Source organism: Pleurodeles waltl, chromosome 1_1 (genome assembly GCF_031143425.1).
Source record: "Pleurodeles waltl isolate 20211129_DDA chromosome 1_1, aPleWal1.hap1.20221129, whole genome shotgun sequence".
Taxonomy (NCBI): domain Eukaryota; kingdom Metazoa; phylum Chordata; class Amphibia; order Caudata; family Salamandridae; genus Pleurodeles; species Pleurodeles waltl.
This window is the reverse complement of record NC_090436.1, coordinates 147,711,636-147,732,885: the sequence shown is the minus strand read 5'-3', so window position 1 is coordinate 147,732,885 and position 21,250 is coordinate 147,711,636. Positions and strand designations below refer to the sequence as shown.

Below are 21,250 nucleotides of genomic sequence, written 5' to 3'. Positions count from 1 at the left end.
GCCTCTTTTATACCGAAGAACGTGCAAGTTTTCGTACCCAATCAATTACGTTCCAAACTAGTTATGAGCAGTATATGAAATATATGACATTTGTGTCAAGAAACTAGAAACTCAAAGATATTAAGCCAGTTCCAGCAGAAAATGTTTAGAGGTACCTACATTTCCTAAAGTTGTAGGTAAACACATGTAAACTTCATAAGCTGGTTGGCACTGCTTGTTTGTGTTAGACGTTAGCAAAAGACTGTTGCAGGCTAGATAGAAGTTTATTGGCAGAGTAGCATAAGTCAGAAGTGGTTGTACAGAATCTGCAATAATCTTTTGGTAGGAGTCAAGTGTTAAGTATTGACAGAGACATCATTATGCTTATTAATGAAGACAATTTGCTGTTAAGGAATATGTAGAGTGATGTGACGTTCTTTTATGCTTCTGGCCTTGTGTATGGCACATGATTATGGATATATATATATATATATATAGATATATATATATATAGTGGCAATCGGCACAAGGTAGTTATAGTTCAGACCTAGTTTCTATAGAAAAAGCGTTTTTTGTTTTGCTAATAACTTTGGTCCCGTTGGATGAATCTTTATGAAATTTTGAAAATGTATGAGGATTACTCTTTCTCAACCATGACTGTAGATCTTAGGAAGACGCCACAGCATGCACATGCGGCTAGAGAGCGACCCAGTGTAATGGTATTAGCGTTCCTCTCTTTACATTGATCTCCATTCTTTGGTTGAGAAAGAGTAATCCTCATCGCATAACCTGTTAAAGGTACAAACGGATTCTTTTTTTTTTATAAATAATTTTTTATTGATTTTTGCAAAAGAAAGAAAAACCATGATACAAACGTCATAACACGATGCCAACGGGCATCCAACATTGGTCGAACCTGTGATCCCAGATAGCACTTGTATTAGAGATAACATGTTATTCAGGAGCCTAGTGCGGCCTCCCATTTCCCCCATATCCTATTATATTTATTCGGACATCCTCTAGCCTCATATACAAGTTTTTCACTCTGCGCACACCAATCCACTCCCTGTCTCCATTTAGCCAATGATGGGGCATTCTTGGCCTTCCAGTTTGCCACTATATCCCTCTTAGCCACTAAGCACGCCACCCCGAGGAAAATTCGATCTGGTCTCCTTAGCTCGATGTCACCCATGATCCCAAGGAGGAGGGGTAGAGGCTCTCTCTCTATATTCTCCTGCAACACCTCAGAAATCTCCCCCAGGACCGCTCCCCAATAGGCTACCATGGCCGGGCAGGTCCACACCATGTGGAAGAAGTCAGCTGTAAGGTTTCTGCAGCGGGGGCACTCCGCGTTGGGGCGGAGGCCCGCTCTGTGTAGTTTGTCGGGTGTGAGGTATGCTGTGTGCAAAAAGTAAGTTTGTATCAATCTGAAACGGGTGGCGATCGGCACGGCACACGGGGCCATTAGCGCCTCACCCCATTTCATCTCTTCCATGGGGCCCACCCACCCCTCCCATCTCTGGCGAAATACCCCCAGGGAGCCCGAGGTGCCGGAGACCAGGGTGCGATATATCTGGGAAACACCTCCCCTACCTAGGCTCCCCATCAATGCCTTGGCCTCCATGAGGCTGCATTCAGGTATGGTTTCTCCCACTCGGATGTGTACTGATAAGGCATGTCGGAGCTGGAGGTATCTGTGGAACTGTGTCTTATTTAATGAAAAGTTTTTCTGGAGATCTTCAAAGGACCGTATGTGTGACCCGTTCCAGACATCGCCTAGTGTGGAGATGCCTATGTTAACCCAGTTCCGAAACCCCTCCAGGCCCGCCACCTCCACCAATTGCCTCCCATGCCACAGTGGGGTCTGTTGGGTAAGTCGTCCCCACCACCCCGTCGATTTTTGAGCCGTCCGCCATCCCTGTAGAACCACCCTGGTCACATCTGGGACGTCTCGAGAGATCGGACCTCCATAGAGGGTGTCCAAAATCCGTGGGTAACCCATCGTTTGGAGCTCCAGTCGGTATGCCGGGTCTGTCCACCCCCCCCCATCCAGTCATTAATCACAAGTACTTGTGTCGCGAGGTGGTAGGAGTGGATATTGGACATGCCCAAACCTCCATCATATACATCCCTCTGGCAGGTTTTGAGCGCTAACCGTGGGTGGGCTCCGCTCCATATAAATTGGCGCACCAATGAGTCCATTTCCCCAAACCATTTCCTAGGGATGGGATGGGGAAAATTTTGCAGGAGGTAGAGGAGCCTAGGAAGGATCATCATCTTGTAGAGCGTGATTCTACCGAGCAGGTTAAGGGGGAGTGTCCTCCAGTGTAGGAGATCACTTCTGATTTTTCTGGTTAACGGTGTAATGTTAAGTTCCCATGTCAACTCAGGGAGAAGTGAAATATATATTCCCAGGTATTTGAAGCTGTTTCTTCATACTGGAATATTTCGCTGCCAGTCCACACAATCCCCGGAGCGGTGTAGGGGGACCAATAGGGACTTGGCGGGGTTCAGGAGCAGCCCCGAGGCTTCCGCGAAAAGGCCCAGGATCTCTAGCACGCGGGGGCCACTTTTAGCCGGGTTGGATATATATAGGAGGACATCGTCTGCGTATAGCGCCACACGGTCTTCTGCACAGGCAGGCCAGGACCAGCCCTCGATCAGGGGATCTCCTCGCAGCAGTATCGCAAGAGGCTCTATCATTAATGCGAAGAGCAACGGGGATAGCGGGCAACCCTCCCGGGTTCCGCGGTCAATAGGAAACGGGTCAGAGACCACTCCATTCACCCGGACTCGAGCTGTCGGTTTGGAGTACAGGAGTCTCACTAGGCCTCGGAATCTGGGACCGAGCCCATTTTTCTGCAGGACCAGTTCAAGGTAGGACCAATCCACTGTGTCAAAGGCTTTTTCAAAGTCCAGTAAGAGTAATGCCAAGTGTGCGTGCGACAGAGTATTGCGATGTGCCAGAGCCAGATGCAACCGCCTAATGCAGTGCCTAGTACTACGAGTGGGCATAAAGCCACACTGGTCAGGGTGCACTAGTGTAGGCATTATCTCTTTCAGTCTAGAGGCCAGGGTCGAGGAAAGCACTTTGATCTCAATGTTTAGAAGGGAGATGGGTCGGTATGCCGAACAATGTCGCGATGGGGGTTGGGTTTTGGGGATCACTACTATGGTCGCTTGGTCAATCTCGGTGGGAAATCGGCCTAGTTTCTCGGCTTCCCCATACATGTTGAGTAAGTGGGGACCCAGTATATCACTGCATTTGCTATATAGCTCTGCCGGGAGTCCGTCAGGGCCTGGGGTCTTGCCCGATGCCAGGTTGGAAATTGCACTGGTGATCTCTGCAAGGCTAATAGTTTCTTCCAGCCTGTCTCTTGCCTCCAGGGAGATCCTGGGGAGAGTGATCTCATTCAGGAGGGGAGTCTCTTTCTCAATGGCGGGGCGGGGGTGCATTGCATAGAGGTGGGCATAGTAGGAAGCAAAACTTTGTGCGATTTCAGCTGGTGTCCTGGAGAGGGAGCCCGAGGGCTCTAAAATCTCAGGTATAACCCTGCTGGCCAGAGGACGCGCGGCCAGCCAATGTAGGAGCTTCCCATTTTTGTCCCCCCAGCCATATATACGGGCTACTGAAGCTCTCCAAATGCACCTGGCCGAATCTAGCATTATGTGTTTAATTTCTTCTCTAACCATAGTCAGCTGTCTCAGGGCAGTGGCAGACGAAGAAGTCGTTTGTTGGCGTTCCAGTCTCAGGGCCCTGGCCTCCAGGTCAGAGATCTGGGAGTTCCTGTCCCGCTCGCGGGTACGGAGAAGGTACTTGGCATGCCCTCTGAGGGTAGCCTTACAGGCGGCCCATAATGTTCCCGGGGAGCGGACCGACCCCAGATTCAGATCGAAGTATTGAGTTAGTTGATTTCTGATCTCTTGGGTATAGTCTTTGTCTTGTAAATACCATGCGTTTAGGCGCCATACCGGGCTTCTAGAGGGATCCGCTCCACCCAGTCGGACCCGCACTGGTGCGTGGTCCTAGACTCCCCGGGGGAGTATCTCTGCCCCTGTGACACTCGAGAGGTCCAGAGCAGACATGAATACCAGATCAATTCTGGATTGCGTCCGGTGGGCGGCCGACGTGTGGGTGTACCGGCGATCCCTAGGGTGCCAAGTTCTCCATACCTCGCAAAGGCCAAGGCTCTCGGTCCAGCTAGTAAGAGCCGAAGCCCTGGCTAATCTACTGGCCGTGATCTTGCCGGATACATCCAAATCCGGATCGAGAACCGCGTTGAAGTCCCCTCCCAGCAGGGTAGTCCCCTGGGGCAGTCCCACAACCACTCGGCGAAGCGAGTGCAAGAAGGCATCAAGTCTCGTCGGGGGGGGCATACGCAGATATAAAATTTATCGGAGTTCCATGAAGAGTCCCCGTGGCCACTACGAATCTGCCCTGTGGGTCGGCCTGCGTGGCTGTGATCACCACAGGCAGAGAGCGGTGAAGTAAAATGGCTACCCCTCTAGAGCCCCTGGAGAAGCCTGCGTGGTATACTCTGTCATACCCTCCCCGTATTAGCATGGGGCACCTAGTCCCAAGGAGGTGGGTTTCCTGCAAAAGGACCACTAAGGGGGAGTATCTGCGGAGAGTGTTAAATACTGCTGACCTCTTAATCTTATCCAACAGGCCATTTACGTTCCAGGAAAGAACCTGAGTTAATGAGTGCCAGGCGTGAATTGCATAGGTGTTGCATAGGGCTGAGTGTCAGGCTGTGGACCCAGGGATGACCATTCCAAACATAACAGTGAGATAATAAGGAAGCTAACCAACTTCTTCCTATCTAGGCTAACTTCAAAAACCCCTCCCCCCAACCACCCTCCTTCCCATACTCCCACCCCGGAAGCATCTGTCGCCCAAATACCCAACCAAAACCAGACAGCCAGCAGGACTGTCCTTGGGGTGGAGTGGTGGACCCCTCCATATAATCGGATCAATTACAATTAGTGGTAACCTGCCAACTCTCGGGCATCCTATAGTAGAAAGGCATGACGCCTTCTGTAGTGACCCTTGTAAGGTCTGCATAGGTAAAACGGACCTCCCAAGTCATTTTGGACTCCCATCAGCGGTTGTCAAATGCGTCATATTAACCAAGGACCGGGGACTGGCTCAGGCCGTTATCATCTGCCGTTTGGCTTGAGATCTGAGGCCCAGAAGGGTCTGCGGGTTTCTTCTCTGTTAGTGAGCCAGAATCTCGGATTTCCTCATTGTTTGCCAAAGTGTTTGTGTCTTTCGGTCTCCCTCTCCGGGATCTGGTGCGCCTCCGGCTCCTCCGGGGGCCTCCCGGGGTGGGGGGTCCGACCCGAGGGGCCCCCTCCATGTGTTCCAGGGGCCCCCTCCGGGCTCCGATGCCCTCCTCCGTCAGCCAGTCCCAAGCCTCTTCAGGTGTTTCAAAAAAATGCGCTTGCCCGGCCATGAGGACCTTGAGCCGCACGGGGAAGAGGAGCATGTATGAAAGTTGCATCGCTCTAAGCTTCTGCTTAACGTGTTCATACGACCGCCGGCGGATCTGGACCTCACGGGTGTAGTCTGGGAAAATTAAGATTTTATGGTTCTCCCATTGAAGATCTTCCGACCTCCTAGCCTCTTTAAGGATATTGTCTCTATCTTTAAAGTTAAAGAAGGGTGCAATCATTGGGCGTTTTGGGCCGCCCAGTGGGGGGGCGCGGGGCCAGTGCCCTGTGGGCTCTTTCAATCGCAAACCAGGGCGAAAGGGACTGGTCCGGCATCCATGTTTTAATCCACTTTTCTAGGAACTCAGATGCCCCACCATCCTCTATGCCCTCCGGAAATCCGATGAAACGCAGGTTATTGCGTCTTGACCGGTTTTCTGCATCTTCCGCACGACGGTGCAGCTCGCCGGTTCGAGTCTGCAGCTGGGCCACTTTACTTCTAAGGTCAGCTAGGTCGTTTTCAGTCTGGGAGACTCTAGTTTCAACCTCAGTGATCCGGCTCACTGCGTTTCTGAGGTCCTGTCGAACCAGACCCACGTCTTCTCGTGCTTCCCCGATCTTAGTCTCCACAGCAGACTGTGATGATTGAATGGCTTGAAGGATGGCATTCACTCCGTCTGGTGCTGGGCCTCCGCTAGCTGTGTCTCCCTCTCCTCGCTGGCCCGCCGGCGTCGTGAACTGGTCAATCTTTTGCTGGGAAGGTGGGGGTTTTTGTTCGCCTTGTCTCTCCCCATCACGATATCGGAGACAGGAGTCGGGTAGTTTTCCAAATCAAGTCTAGATCCCTTGCACGTTTGCTGTTACTGCGATTACGAGTGCGTGGGGAGAGGCATTCAGGCCCAAACTGTGATCTTCTCCACCTTTGGGATCTGATGACTCCACGATGAGTCCAGTTTCGTCCTGGCCCAGCTACCAATTGCCATTAGGTATTAAGTGCTAAGGGGGGGTAGGGCATCTTCCTTCCCTGACTCCTTTCCCCTCCCCCACCCCGTTTTCACCTCGAGCCGGCACCTTCAGTAGAGCCTCAACCGGCCACGGTGTTAATTACGCTGCTCCAGTGACGCCACGAGGTCACTCAGGGCCATTGCCCTGCCGTTAGTTCGGATCGCGGTTGTTTCCCGGTGTGTCCGCGGCAGGCCCACTCAGATCAGGGACTCAGAAAGGGTGGCCCCAAGTCTCTCCATTCAGGTGCTGATTTTTCGGCCGTGTCGGTATCTTCAGAACAGCCTCATCCTGCCTCGGTGTCTCCGCTGCACTCCGTGGACCCCTGGCATGCCTCTGTCGACACTCAGGGCACCAGGGAGTCCCTCTCTGCAACCGCCCCTCCGCCGCTCCAGCTCCGGCTAGCGGGGTCTCGGGTACAGCGCAGCCGCTCAGCTCCTTCCGCCGATGCCTCCAAGCCGGCGCACGGCCGCAGCCTCATCCACACGGCGCTCTCTTCCTCCGGACGCAGCAGCGCCGCCCCCACATGCTGCGGGAACCGCACTAGGGTCGCAGCCTCAACCCCTTCCAGGGTTCTCTTCTTACCCCGTCACACCTCTGTTCCAGCGCGTCCGCGTCCGGGGGGATTGCCGGTCCGGCCCCAGCTCAGCCGCGGAAGTCAGCCCCGGCCACCATTTTGTTTTCGGGGACAGGACAGGCGCGGCTCGACACCGGGGGCCGCTTTCGCCAGGTGCTCCACGCCGGAGATTCCCAGGGGTCCAGGGGTCACAAGGACTGTTAAAACGATGTCCTTGGCTCGGTCAGGCCACTCTAACTACGGGCGGATGACGGAGGGGTCCAGAGCACTCTCAGAGTGCGACCGCCATCTTGACGCCCGAAGCCACGCCCCACAAACGGATTCTTAAATAGTGGAGCAACCGGCCCATATTGGCCAGACAACTTGAAACCGGGAGTTAGTGCTGGGTGAGCAGAAGTGGTCGGACTTCAAGTCAAGCCAGAATTCAGTTACGATACGGCAGCACTCTTAACGTATACCTCTGTGCGACTTTGAAGGCTTTCAACTATTTTGGCCTCTTATAGATACCAATTGGGTAATCTTTCCAAGGCAGGAAGTTGTTCTTTGTCCTATAGTCCTGAAGAGGCCGACAATCAGTATGGGCTGAAACGCGTCGACCTTTCAATTTAGGGAAGGGTTGTGAGAAATCTTAATTCATGCCTACAAGGATTGTGTATGAGATGCATCTCTTTCCAAATATAAATAATAGCAACCATTATGTTGAGATGTAGGTATGATACAACCATTTCCTATGTGGATTAACATGTATAGTATCGCTAATAAGCACATTCTGAAGAAGTAGAAGGATGAGTGAAGTACATTTTCCGGTGATTTGTAATTATATGTGCTTATGTATATATATTGTTTTTGTCACATATGTTGTGAATTAATGTTATATCTTGATTTAGGCTTTGTTTACCGTATCATCAAAACCTATAAAATTAATTGAATATATGAACTGTTTTTCCGGTGACTGATTTATAGTTTCTCTGGTGGATTGATTATTGTATATTATTTCCTACTATTGCATCCCTTTCCTTCATTATGTATTTACTGACCGAGGTCTACTAGGGTTATTGGGTAGACCCCTTTTCTTCTTATATATACACAATATTTTCGTCAAAAACTTTACTGCAAATATTACATTGATATTATCAATGATGTAATCAAAGTTGTCATAAGTGCCATAATTTGTTGCTAATTACCAGTGCATGGCGAGGGCACGAGTTATAGTTACCTTAGGGCACGAGTTATAGTTAGTTGAGATAATTAAGTATAACTGGCAAAGTTCAAAGGTTTTGTAGGTTTAAAACGTGAGCCTAACTATAATGTCCCTGTACCTTTGTTTTTTTCAGTGAATGTATATATGTATATATATATATATATATATATATATATATATATATATATATAAAAAAAATACTGGTGGCCACCTGTAGTTAGAGTTAGGACCATGTTTCCATAGAAAAAGCTTTTTTTGACTTGCCTTTATCTTTTGCACCGTTTGATGAATCTTCACAAAATGTTGAAAAAAAAGAAAAAGTGTGCCAGTGATTCTTGTGCACAAAAAGTTTGTCACGGCAGGGGCCGAGAAAAAAAAACATGTGTTTCCCACAGGAGCTTTGAACACTATTACATCCTGAACCACTAGACAGAATTACACCAAATTTGGCAGAAAGTTAGTTTTGGCATGCAGATTATGCTTTTGCTTATCTGCTGTAAATCTGTTCAATAGTTTGTGAGAAATTAAAGGAAATTCAGATTTGTATATTTCTGTGGCGACAACTTCACAAATAATGACGCGCTCGTGCAGGGAAATGCAAAGCTCTGATTGGCTGCCAACACTTCAAACCAGTGTTGGCAGCCATCTTGGGACTCTGCTTCAGCCGAGACACACAAAACATGAAAAAAAAAAAAAAAATGACAACGGGCCAGGATAGAGTCACCCTGACCCCTTAGCTCCAGTGCCCGGGCCCCCCCAGAGCATTTTTTGTTTTTTAAACTGTCTTCCCCTGAATTTGAGACAACATTGCGAATTGGGAAAAAATAAAAAGCCGGGCTACAGTGCTTATTTTTTTTCAAGCCCCTGGGTGGGCCAGGTGCATTCCTGGGGACCATCACCTTCCTAAGGCACTAGTAAAAATGTAATGGGGCACATATATTGAAATCAATGCGGGTGTAGATGGGCAGGACATGGAGTAGGACGATGTCTGTCTCAGCTCCGAGCTACTGCATGCTCTCAGGCAAGCACTGACATCCAACACAGCCCCAGATGTTATCCATCCCACCTTTGGCAATACCGCTGTGCTCAGCAGTTGCCTCCCAGCACCCATAAGCCTGCCGCTCTTCACAGATCAGAACCACTTGACCCCACGTCTGATCTGAGGAGTGCCTGCTAACTTCCAGCGGGAGCCCTGGCTGTGCCAAACCTTACCTCCTCCTGTGGCACACTCCGGGGGTGTCTGCGGGCTTCCGGGACTGAAGCAGAGCACCAGTATTTGCACCAGTCGGGCCAGAGAAGCTGAGCAGATGCGGAGACATCTCCCCGGCCCAATCTTGAACTGGCGTTGAGGCCTCCTGTCCCGCCATTTTGCTGACTATTTGCACATACCTCAGCAGTGTGGACCGCGCTGCACCCCTGGGCGAGGCCGTGTCGCGTTGCCTCACATTTTAGCACCCTCCCTGAATTAAAGTGGCCTGCCAGCAATGATGCCTTGACCAGGGTACTGTGTGGCCTTGGGCTGTGGCTTCCTGCTCAGCCAGGAATCTGGAATCTGATCTGAACCTGCGGGTGAGTGCACATTTTTCACTCTGGGTGCTGTGCTTTGAAAATTTGAAGCCCTTGCTCTCTGAGTGGTAACAGCACATTACCCTGATACTTAGATGCCCCCTGCCCTCTCCTGGGACAAGGGCTCCAGGGTGGCCTGCAATACAGTGAGGCCTACACATTGAAAGAAGGTTGGATAACCCTGCTAAGAGCTGAACTGTGTTTGACTGACCTTAGACTCCTGCTGGCCCACAGGAGATTCAATTCCCACAGCGCTGTCACATCATGGGAGTTACGGCTCTTGCTTGGCACATTCTGGGGGGACCCCTGGTCCAAGATACCCTCCCGCTTGCCATAACCTGGTTGTCCCCGAACCCTGCCACCCCCATTTGTGATGTGAATTACTGGACCTCTTTTTCAGGGCGCAGTGATAATCTATGACATGCTACTATCAAACCGCTGCATTTCCTGGACCCTAGCTAACAACTCCAGCACTCCTCCATGCATTCCCCTCTAGAACTTTTGGGGTTGGTCTTACTTGCTTGCCATTGGCCCTCACAGCCCTTCAGAGACACTTACCAACCCCCGCCACCTGCAACATTATGCCACGAGGTGAATCCTCCAAGAACAGCTCACTGGTTTCCCTGTGATACCAAGGGTCTTCTCACTCACAAACCCCTGAAGTATCTGCGCCTCCACTGATCACCCAGGATAACATGGGCCAATCCCTTAACAACATTAAGCAGGAGATTGTCTCAAGGGCAGACTTCAAAACCTGCATACGGGATCTGAGGAGAGACATAACAGAAGTGTGCACATGTGTTGATGTGTCTCGAACGCACGATGGATTCCCACACAGAAGTCCAAGAAATGCTCATGGAACAGGTGATGGCCCTGGAGGACTAACAAGCGTAGTTTCAGGCTAAGCAAGAGGACCTTGAAAATCCCAATTGTAGAAATAACATTTGCATCCGTGGTATACCACAGGGCACAGAAGGGGATGACCTCATGGCGTTCACTAGAGACTTACTCCAAGCAATTTGTGGGGGGAGAAGAGGACTGACCACTGATCCTGAACCATTCTCATTGTGTTTCTGCCATGGCGGGCAGGCCTATTGCTGCCCCAGTCATCCTAATTGGAGTACGTTTTTTTCAAGATAAAGAGGCGATCTTGAGAGTGGGCCAGAGTAAAGCTGTCTTCATCTTCAGTGGCCACACCCTGCAAATCTTTCAGGACCTCTCACCAGCGATCATGAGAAAACAGAGAGACTTTAAAACTGTAACAGAAAAAACTCAAAGAGATGTCTATCAAATATCAATAGTCCCACCCCTTTGGTCTGATATTCCAGCTAAATAGCAAACATCATCACGTTCGTGCTCTATCCGAAGCAAGACGCATGCTGGGTCTATTGGAGGATTCTCCAGAGTCCCACTTTCCACCCCCATAAGAGAGAGATCGATGTCCTCTAACTTGGACCACTGTTGAAAGGAGGAGTAGAGACTGTCAGTCTAAGGCAAAGGCCCTGCGCAAGGCAAAAGATGACAATCTCTCACCCCCAGCACATGAAGCAGGAATCGGCTCGTCGTATTGCCCAGAGGACTGAGTGCTGTTACAGCAAGATGTCTCAGAACCACACCTGCTGACTGGAGCACTGTGATATATTGTTTTTCAGTCTGTATGCTTTTTCTTCCTTTTTAGCAGGTACTGTGGCCTTGGAGCCAGGCTTCCACATACCATTGATAGTGGTAAATTGAACTGTGCTGTTGCCTTGGGCCCAGTTGGCCCACTTGTTCCCTATTGGGTTCTACCATGGTTTTCCCACTGCATACACAGGAGGTTTGGGGGAGGGACGTCTTCTGAGATGGTTCTATTTACAATAGCCCGACCCGCTAGTGGACATGGGGCAGCTTCCACCCCGCTATTAAAGTGTTTTCTATTGCTTTACTCTGAGAAACTCAGACATAGGCACTCTGCCAAAGATGCAGCTACTTTCACTAAATGTGAAGGGGCTTAATTCCCCCAACAAACCCAAACAGATGTGGTGCTATCACGATCCCAACGTAATCTTTTTACAAGAGACCCATCTTCTTAAGGAGGATTATCATCGCATGCCCCACCCCAGATATCCATCCCAGTATTGGGCATACACTCAGACCAAAACATATGGGGTAGGCATACTGTTCAAGCAGGGCTTTGTCTCCACACTGACACATATGATCAGGAATACGGAGTGACACTTCCAACTGGTAATAACAGAAAATTTCAACACTACCCCGTCTTTTTTAAACCTCTATGCCCCAAACCAATCTCATGATAATTTTATAAGTAAGATTCTTAAAGATCAACTTAGCCAGGGCCGGGGAAAGATATTAGTTGGAAGTGATTTTAATTTGGTCTGGGACCTAGCACTTGATAGAAGTTCAACCCAATTCCAAGGGATCGGGGCCATGTTGGCTCGGCTCAAGAGGGAAATTACGGATTCAGGCCTAGTTGATGCTTGGCACCACTTGTATCCTGATACACAGGATTAATCCTTTTAGTCACATGTTCATCACACATACTCCTGCTTCGATTACATATTCATCACACACTCCCTGCTGAATCATTTAGAATTGGCCCAGATATCAGACATTTCAATTTATGACCATGCTCCTATCGCATTAACCTGGCCCTCTCGTGCAGGAGCAAAGGACACACCTCCCAGGTGGCGACTTCCACCTCATGCCAAAATTCACACACCACATTCTGGGTACACAATTAAAGAAACCGGCAAGCAGAAAGCCTTTTGCAATTATTACTGTGCCCTCTATGCTCGTGGGGGGAGGGGGTTACCCAGAGGCTATTCAGGCTTACTTGAGGGATTGCCAATGGACGCCCTCAAACCCCCAACATGCCTGAGACTTTGAAACACCCTTCACTAAGTCAGAACTTTAAAAGATCCTCTGGGGAATGCCGGTGGGTAAGACCCCGGGCCCTGATGGCCTTCCAGTTACCTTTTTAAAGATCTTCTTCCCCTCTTTACTCTTCCCCCCATTTACTTACACTATTCAGTGCTTTCACCCACTTGAGTGACCTCACAACTACAATGTTAGCGGCAGAAATTTCACTTATTCTCAAGCCTGGCAAGGACCCTGCCCAATGCTCTTCCTATAGGCCGATAGCTCCCTTGAACACTAAAGCCAAAATATATACTAAAATGTGAGCCAACCGCTTTGAGACCCTTCTCAGGGGTCTGATAGACCCCGATCAGGTAGGCTTCATAAGTCACAGATAATACTAGACGCCTGGAAAACCTGATAGAAAAGGCCCGTATGAATAACATCCCCACCCTTCTCCTGTCTCTTGATGCAGAGAAGGAGTTTGACAGGGTCAGTTGGGATTTCCTACAGGCTGTTCTCATGAAAAATGGCTTAGGACCTGCCATGATTAGCAAAATCATGGCCTCTTAAACTGCCCGATTACCACAGTCAGAATGAACGGTCATACTACTGCCTATATTTCCGTCCAACGGGGTACCCGTCAGGGTTGCCCCTTGTCCCCCTTCTTTTTGCCTTAGTGGTTGAACCTTTGGCAGTTCGCCTTCACCAGGCCCCTGATATATTGGGCATCCCCTTTGGAGGACGAGATCAAAAGGTTTTGCTTAATGCAGATGACCTCCTATTGACTCCTGCTAACCCCGAGACAACACTACCGGTGGTTGCGTCGGCACTGCGAGAACTCTGGATACAAAATCAACATGTCCAAATCGCAGGCCCTCAACCTCACTGTACATTCACACCACTTTCCAGCCTTGCATAGTCTAGCCCCATCTAATGGGCCACAAAGTCTATTCGCTATCTGGGGCTAAAAATATCAGTAACTCCCTACAGACCTGGCTCGTGCTAATTGGTCTCATTATCGTATGGCTATCTTAGAAGGCCTGAGCAGGTGGAAACCGTTACATATTTCATGGTGATTAAAATGAACATTTTACCCTGTATACTCTATTTGTTTAAAGGCCCTTTGGACCTCCATCCCAGTGGAGGACATCTGCTGATTATAGAAAGATATGCATGCCTTCATATGGAAGGGGAAACAACCCCGCATTTCCAACAACATACCTATGCTGCCCTGAAACCGAGGTGGCCAACCATGCCCCAACTATTACCGAGCAGCTCACCCATGATTTATCTCTGAATGGGTGGTCAGAGACGGCGAAAAACATTGGCTACATATGGATCGAGTGGTAACATTGAGGCCTCTATGGGACTTTGCCTGGTTGGCCAAACCCCACTGCCCCTGTAGTGCATATCTGGCAACACCCACTCGAACAGTGCTGTAAGTTTGGGATAGATCGTGCTCGCCTATGACCTTACCTCGTTTCCGCTCTCCAAATACTCCCCTTGCTTGCAACCCGGAGTTCACACCGGGGCTGCCTCCGGGATCCCTCCTAGCATGGGAGTATAGTACCCGCTCTATTCTAGGGCCCGCAAATTAAATCATATGAACAATGTAAAACCGAATTCAACATACCTGACCAGCTTAAGCACCAACACTTTCAGCTCTGCCACTGGACAATCCACCCTTCTAATGTGGGAGGAGCGACTCATCCATACACACCCTTCGAGACCTTGGTCCGTCACTATGAGGGCACTAAGGGGCTGGTCTCCAAGACCTACAGTGTCCTCTAACAGTCTTGCTCATTCCCGAGACACTCATATCAGATGAGGTGGGAGTTAGAAGCAGACCCAGAAATCACGCAGAAATAGTGGGAGCTACTTTGGCGGGAGATCTCAAAGACGCACCATAGTGTTTTACACCAGGATTCAGCCTACAAGTTGATGCTTCAAAAGTACTACATCCGGTTCGCCTTCACACAATGTTCCCCCTCAGCCTCAACTACCTGCTGGCGTTGCAGGTCCCAGGACGGCACCAAACACATTTCATGGTCATGTTCACAACACACTCTTTTTTTGAAAGAGGTTTTAAGTCATATTAAACGCATACTGAGGTTCCCTATACCGGTAGAGTACCACACAATTATTTTGGGCCTACACCCAAACAAGCTTGATGTGCTAACACACCCCAAGCCAAACAGTTGATTGCCTTGGCCTGGAAATCCTCATCTTCCCCTAATGTTGCTTCCTGGTTCACTAGGCTTTGGCAAACAATGGCAATGGAGCACCTATTGCATAAGCTCTCCCTCACGGATAAGAAGTTTCTGCAACTTTGGCCACCCCTCCTAGATTACTTTTCGAGATTGAAGCATCTTTGTTTTTAACCGCCAAAGCTTCACGCTCTGCAACGTTTTCACTGATCTATCAGAGCATTCACCCATTCCGCATGTTGCCCCCTGCCCCTGCTCTGGCATCAGAGATCTTCATGGCCACCCCTGGTGCCCCTGCAAGGTGTCCCTCTCTCCCTGGACCTTGGACCATGCAAATGACTCTGTCCCTGGCGTCTCAACAACTGACAGTGAAGTCCTCCCTTTAGCCTTAATAACAGCGGATTTCCCTCCCTGCCCCTCCCGTTCCATGTTGGGTTCTAAGGGATTTCATTTTTTCTATGAAGACACTTTGATGGGGACTCGAATGATGAGAAATGGGCATATCTGCAGACACACATTTTCCGCCTACCATGGGTCTTTTGACTAACTACATCTTAACTTCAAAGTTAGTGAGTGTGTGAGTGCCCGTACAGGTGAGTGGGTGTGTGAGTGCTTGTTGGGCCAACGATTGGTTGTGTAAGTGACTGTATCAGTGAGTGAGAGGCTGAGTGTGTGGGTGTTTGAGTGGTTGTATGTGTGAGGAAGTAGTTGTGTGAGTGCCTGTGTGTTTCTGTTAGTGGGTATGTGAGTGTTGCATGGGTGTATGAGTGGATGTGCGAGTGGCTGTGTGGGTCTTTGAGTAGCTGTAAGAGTGTGTGAATAGCAGAATCGAGAACTGACAGACAGAAGAAGCCGCAGTTCAGTCTTGGAGTAAAGATAAATAGAGGGTCAACGGCAGGAGAGTGAGGACCTAACAGCAAGAAGGAACTGATGCATAGCAGCAACAGGAGTACTGCAATTGTATTTCATGACAGGAACGACCACAGCCCAGATAGATGAGCCACATGAAGCTGGAAAACAGACATTTGCTCACACAGAAGTATCCATAGACATCTTCTAGCCTTAAAACAAAGGCAAACTACAGCTTTCGGGCACTGGTCAATTTAAGCCCACTGCTTCCCACAATGGATAACCTTGGTGCAAAGCCTAACAACCAAAACATTGCTAAACGACCTCACTCCAGCATTTATAACACATGGGTGGTATAAATAGTTTAATATGGTTACAACCTTCCGAATCTGTCTGTGGCCTACGAAATCACAATATCTCATTTGTCAGTAGAAGAATGGCCTCTCCAACTTTAGAAGAAGCTACTTAAAAGTGAGTTATGCATAATCTAATTTTTCCACTTGCCACTTCCAAAACTGGACAAGAGTCAAGTCCATCCTAGACCAGAGCGCAGAGGTCAAATGTTCACAGTTTAATGTTCTTCTAGTCTATATGGAGACCTTTCCAAAAATCTTTGTGACAGAAATAGCTGAACCACATTCAGAGAGCATAGAAGCCCAACCCTACAATTACTTCTCCCAGAGCTCACTTGGGAGCTTTAGGGACAGTGGTAAAGTATATACTGTTCTGTTTAGACTAGGCTACATTCCATTTAGTTCCTGAATAGGCTCTCATTAGATTGCTTCTGAACTAAGAATCCAATTTTTTGGTAACAGCAAAGAAGACAATTACATTCCTAAGTAGTTCTATTGGTGAACTATATTCTGCTATTGCCTCAATGTTAATTAGGAGAGTCTGCTCTCTCTTAAAGCATGGACTAGAACATTTTTGTATGCCTGCCTCAACTCTGCCCTTTTTGCTATGAAACTAAAAAAAACACTTAGTAGCTTTCCACATTGGGACTCAAGAAAAAGCATGCAGGGAAAAAATTACTTTGAACACTAGATGTACTAATGAACTTACAGGCAAGTGAAAGTCACAAGTAATGCTGCCAGTTTACAGAAGTTAAGTAGCGTGACTATTAAAATAAAAGCAGAGGAGCAACCACAGTTAAAGGGTCTCTTCAATGCTTTCCCTAGCCTAGCAGGGTTTACAAAATGACATCTCTGACAGCTAAACCTTCCTTGCCAACTTTCATGTGATTACTGTTGACATTTCACTGAAAGTGTTCATGGAAATATCCACAAGGTATAGGGTCACTATATTACATGTGCTATATCACATACCAATAGTATCACATCAACTCCATTGATCAAACCACTACATAGTAGGGTGGCTAGGGGTAAATTAAGAACAGTAAATAATACTTAACCAGCAATCTAGCGGTGCAGTGTATGTGACATTAATGAAGGTCTATACGATCAACCTCAATTTAGTGATGTGCAACCTTCCATAGAAAGTCAATTTGGCATGCTTAGAGATTTTAGCTAAAGTAAGTATGTGGAGAAAATAACATGGACCGTATTACAGTAACTGTCCCAGGGCACAATGGATATTTGTGTCTGCTTTTTGTGCCTACTGCAAAGCAGAAATTATTTTGCCGGATTACAGTCGTGGGCACAGAGGTAAAAGAGCTCTCGGGATTGTCACTGACAGTGTTTCACATAGTGAACGTACCACCCAAGGGTCCAACTTAAAAGAGAGGGCAGAGCCAAGATCTTTCTTTCAGCGAACTCCGCATCGGACCGCACAGTAATCCTGCCACATATGCTTTCTGCCTCACAGTTTGTGCCATTGGCATACCCCCACTTCCTACTGCCGCTCAATAAGGGGGTGGCCACCATGCATTTGCCAGGGACCACCATCCCCGTGAGCTATGAGTTGAGCAGGCCACGGCTGTCCCGGCAGCAACGCCTGTCGGCTCATTGCGGCCAGCTGTTGTGCGGCCCCTGCTGACTGGCGGCCCTCGCCCCCTGCTGGGGGTCAATGCAATTCCTCACCAGGACTACATGTGAGCACTCAGGAGGAGCCACGTGGAGGCCTCGCCCGTCCATGACAACTGTGCAGCCTTGCAGCCCATGTCGGGAGCAGGTGGAGAACTGGAGGAGGAGGAGCCTGCCTCGAGTGCCTGCAGACAGGTAATGAGTCTTGGCCATGGGATCCCAGTAGCAGCTTACATGGAAGGTGAGGAGGGGGGACATAATGCTGCCCTCAGGCCCACGTGTGCCAACGCGTGACTCAGACTTAGTCAGCAGGGTGATGCCAGAGGCAGTGAATTGCTCTTGGGTTGGCATGCGCCTTCCCTGCCTCCCCAATATCCTGTTGACAAGGTGACCCAAGGTGTCTGTGACCGCAGCCCACCCCCTCTGGTTTGGGAACACTGCAGGCTCCTGCAGGGCACGGCGGTGAGGGGGACCCTGCATCCTAGTAGCCCTGTAGTGTGGATGGTTTGAGGGCCCCCGGTGCAGCTGCAACAGGACTGGTTGGATGGTGGTCATAAACCACCGGTGCTCCGTGCAGAAGGAGTCTCCTGACATCAAGTAGAGCTGACAGCGCGGTGTTTGGACGGTGGAGACCCCCTCATGTCACATTGGCACATGCAGGCTTTACCTCCAGATCCAGAAGGGTGGCAATCTTGATGTGACGACCTCCACCTTTCGAATCCTGTGACAATGGACAGACCCATATGGTAGATACGTGGAGTTGAAAGGGTCCTGGGGAGGAGGCAAGAGGTCATGCTTATTAGTTCATACACCCTACCCAAGCTTCAGACTTCCCTGTTGGAAAAATTGGTGAAGATTTTATTAGAGGTGGATTCGCTACTCAATGTTTTAGAGTGGAGTTTAATGGTGTGATGGTGATCAATCTTGACAGAACAGGGGCGCTCAGGATGCCCAGACCCTCTACTCCTCTCTCCTGTTTTGCTATGTCCCTCAGCCTGTCCAATCTCTGGAGACGAGCACACCTCACTGATAGGAAATACTCCTATTATTCTGGGGCTGATAAGGTATTTTCTAGGTTGGACTACATTGTTGCCCCAGCAGAAGAGGTAGGCGCTATACATCGAGCAGATTATCTGACAAAGGGCTAGTCTGTCCACTCTCCCCTTGTGGTGCATCTGGGGGGGATCAAGGTGGTGGGGCGGGCGGGTATGGAGATTAAATGCTTTGGACCTACAGGATCAGGAAGTGACCTGTGGAATGCAGGTGGAAACTGAACTGTACTTTAAGGAAAATGCAGGCTCTGTTTTGTCTAAGGTAGTGCTTTGGGAAGTGGATAAAAACGTGCTCAGGGATAGTGCCCAGAATCTGATAGCCCGGAAGAAGAGAAAGGTGGCAGAAGCCCTGGAAAGGCTGGAAAACCACCTATTGGTGCTTGAGGATGCCTTAGGTCAATAGCCAGCCCCCCCACCCTCTGCAACTTGGAACTAAGCAGTGCTGAATATCGGTAAACTGCAGAGGGGGGAGTAAAGAACCAAATGTGAGTCACCTAGCGCAGGCTATATGAAATGGGAGATAAGGCAGGCAAGCTCCTGGCGTTGCTCGGAAGGAGAGAATTGGAGGCGAGGTGGGTACTGGAGATAGTGAGTCCTGAATGAACTCAAGTGTCTTCGGATGGGGAGATTGCAGAGGCTTTTGCCTGCTATTACAAAGATATGTACAGGCCCATATCACTGAAGGATACCTCTCTGATTAGGAGATAATTGCAGGACGTACCTGGTCCAGTGTTAGATGAAGAGGCATGTGAGGACTTAGAATGTGAGATTTTCTTAGAGGAGGTTGAGCCCGCCACAGCAAAGTTTTGCTCTGGTAAAGTTTTGGGCCCAAATGGGTGCCCACAGAGTTGTTTCATCTCTTAAATTTGTTCCTAGAGGCAAGGCAACAGGGGACTGTCCCCCCCTTACCTAAGGAGTCATGCGCATAGAACGATTTCCCCTTGAACACTGAGGTGAAAGTTTTAGCCACGGTGCTTGCTACATGCCTCCAAGGTGTCATTACTCACCTGATCTAGAGGGATCAATCTGACTTTAAGCCGGGAAGCTCCACACAATACAATATGGGCTAAGCGTCCCATTGAAGTACTCCGATTCTACCATATTTGTGGCTCTCAACACTGAGAAGGCATTTGATGCAGTGCATTGGCCCTTCGTGGACGGCACACTGGTGAGATTTGGGCTTGGTCCTCAATATCTGGAGTGGGTGCAATTTTATTGCAACCCGGTAACGGCAGTTAGGGTTAATGGGGCCCTCTCCTCTGAGTTCTCCATTGGGTAGGGCACTAGACAGGGTTGCCCCCCGCCCCCTTTGCTCTTTGCCCTTATGTATGTAACGGATCCCCTAATTTCCCTTCCATGCCTCTTCCACTTATTCGAGGACCATGGAAGGTATTCCAGTTACCAGATCAATTGGGACAAATCCATCCAATGTACCCCACAGGGGGACACAGAAATGCACTTCCTGCCTAGGCATCTCCAATGCTCACGAAAAGGAAGTATCTCGGTATATATATATGATGCATAAGGCAGAGCTTTGCCATGCCTGCAACTTGGGGAGGGTGATGGGAGCCTGCCAGGCTGACATGGAACGTTGAAGGGGTCTTCCTCTTACACTGATTGGTGTGCGGAGCCATGTTTAAGATGACCTCCCTCCAAAAATTGTTATATGTTCTACAGAACACATACCACCACATTCCCCTTGGAGATTTTTGCTACTATAGCACGGACTTGCGTCTCTTTCTGTGGGAGGGGAAACACTCTAGAATTGCCCTCAAAACACTACAGCATAATCAATACAGTGGGGCTCTATCCCTTCAAGATCCAAAAGCATACCACTGGGCAGTCCATCTTATATATGCCCATGATTGGATGTTTTCCCCATTGGACTACCCCATGTTCTGACTAGAGAGACTGCAGTGGGAAGGGAACTCTTGTCCCCAATATCTTTATGGGGGAGGGGACAACAGCTCCTTTTGCCGGCCAAATGTCCCTGACTGCGTGGACCATGGTTACCACTCTCATAGGACAGCACAGCCGACCCATGAGGGAGACGCTCCTGTGGGAGGGGCATTGGTTGCCGGAAATCAGAAAACTGAAAGGCTTTGAGGCCTGGGACCACATTGTAATTTCGAAAATGGGAGACCTGATGGAGGGTGGAGATATTATGCCTTTTATGTCTCTTCAAATGGAGTATGCGGTTAGTAAGATGCAGTTCCTGCATTATCCATGGTTACGACATGCATGGAGAGCTGTGTCCCTGACATACAAGACCATTAATAACCACATTCCTGACACCTTTCTTAAGTTACGCAGCTGCTGGGAGGATGACCTATGGGAAGTGGAGGATGTGGATTGGGAGGCAGCATTCATGTTCCAATAGGAAGTAGCCATCAGGTCGAGACTACGATTGATCCAATTTAAGATCCTCCAGAGGATATATTATGATAGACAACCACTGCATGCTATGGGGAAGGCACAACACCAGAATTGCTTGAGATGACGGGGGTCATCGGCTCCTTCCTACATTTGATCTAGGAGTGCCC

General features: G+C 49.1%; 1 protein-coding gene across 3 annotated transcripts in view; it reads right to left on the bottom strand.

Moving 5' to 3' along the window:
* ME2 (malic enzyme 2) overlaps positions 1-21,250 on the bottom strand; it is a 123,408-nt gene that overhangs the window by 14,690 nt on the left and 87,468 nt on the right. The window lies entirely within an intron of this gene.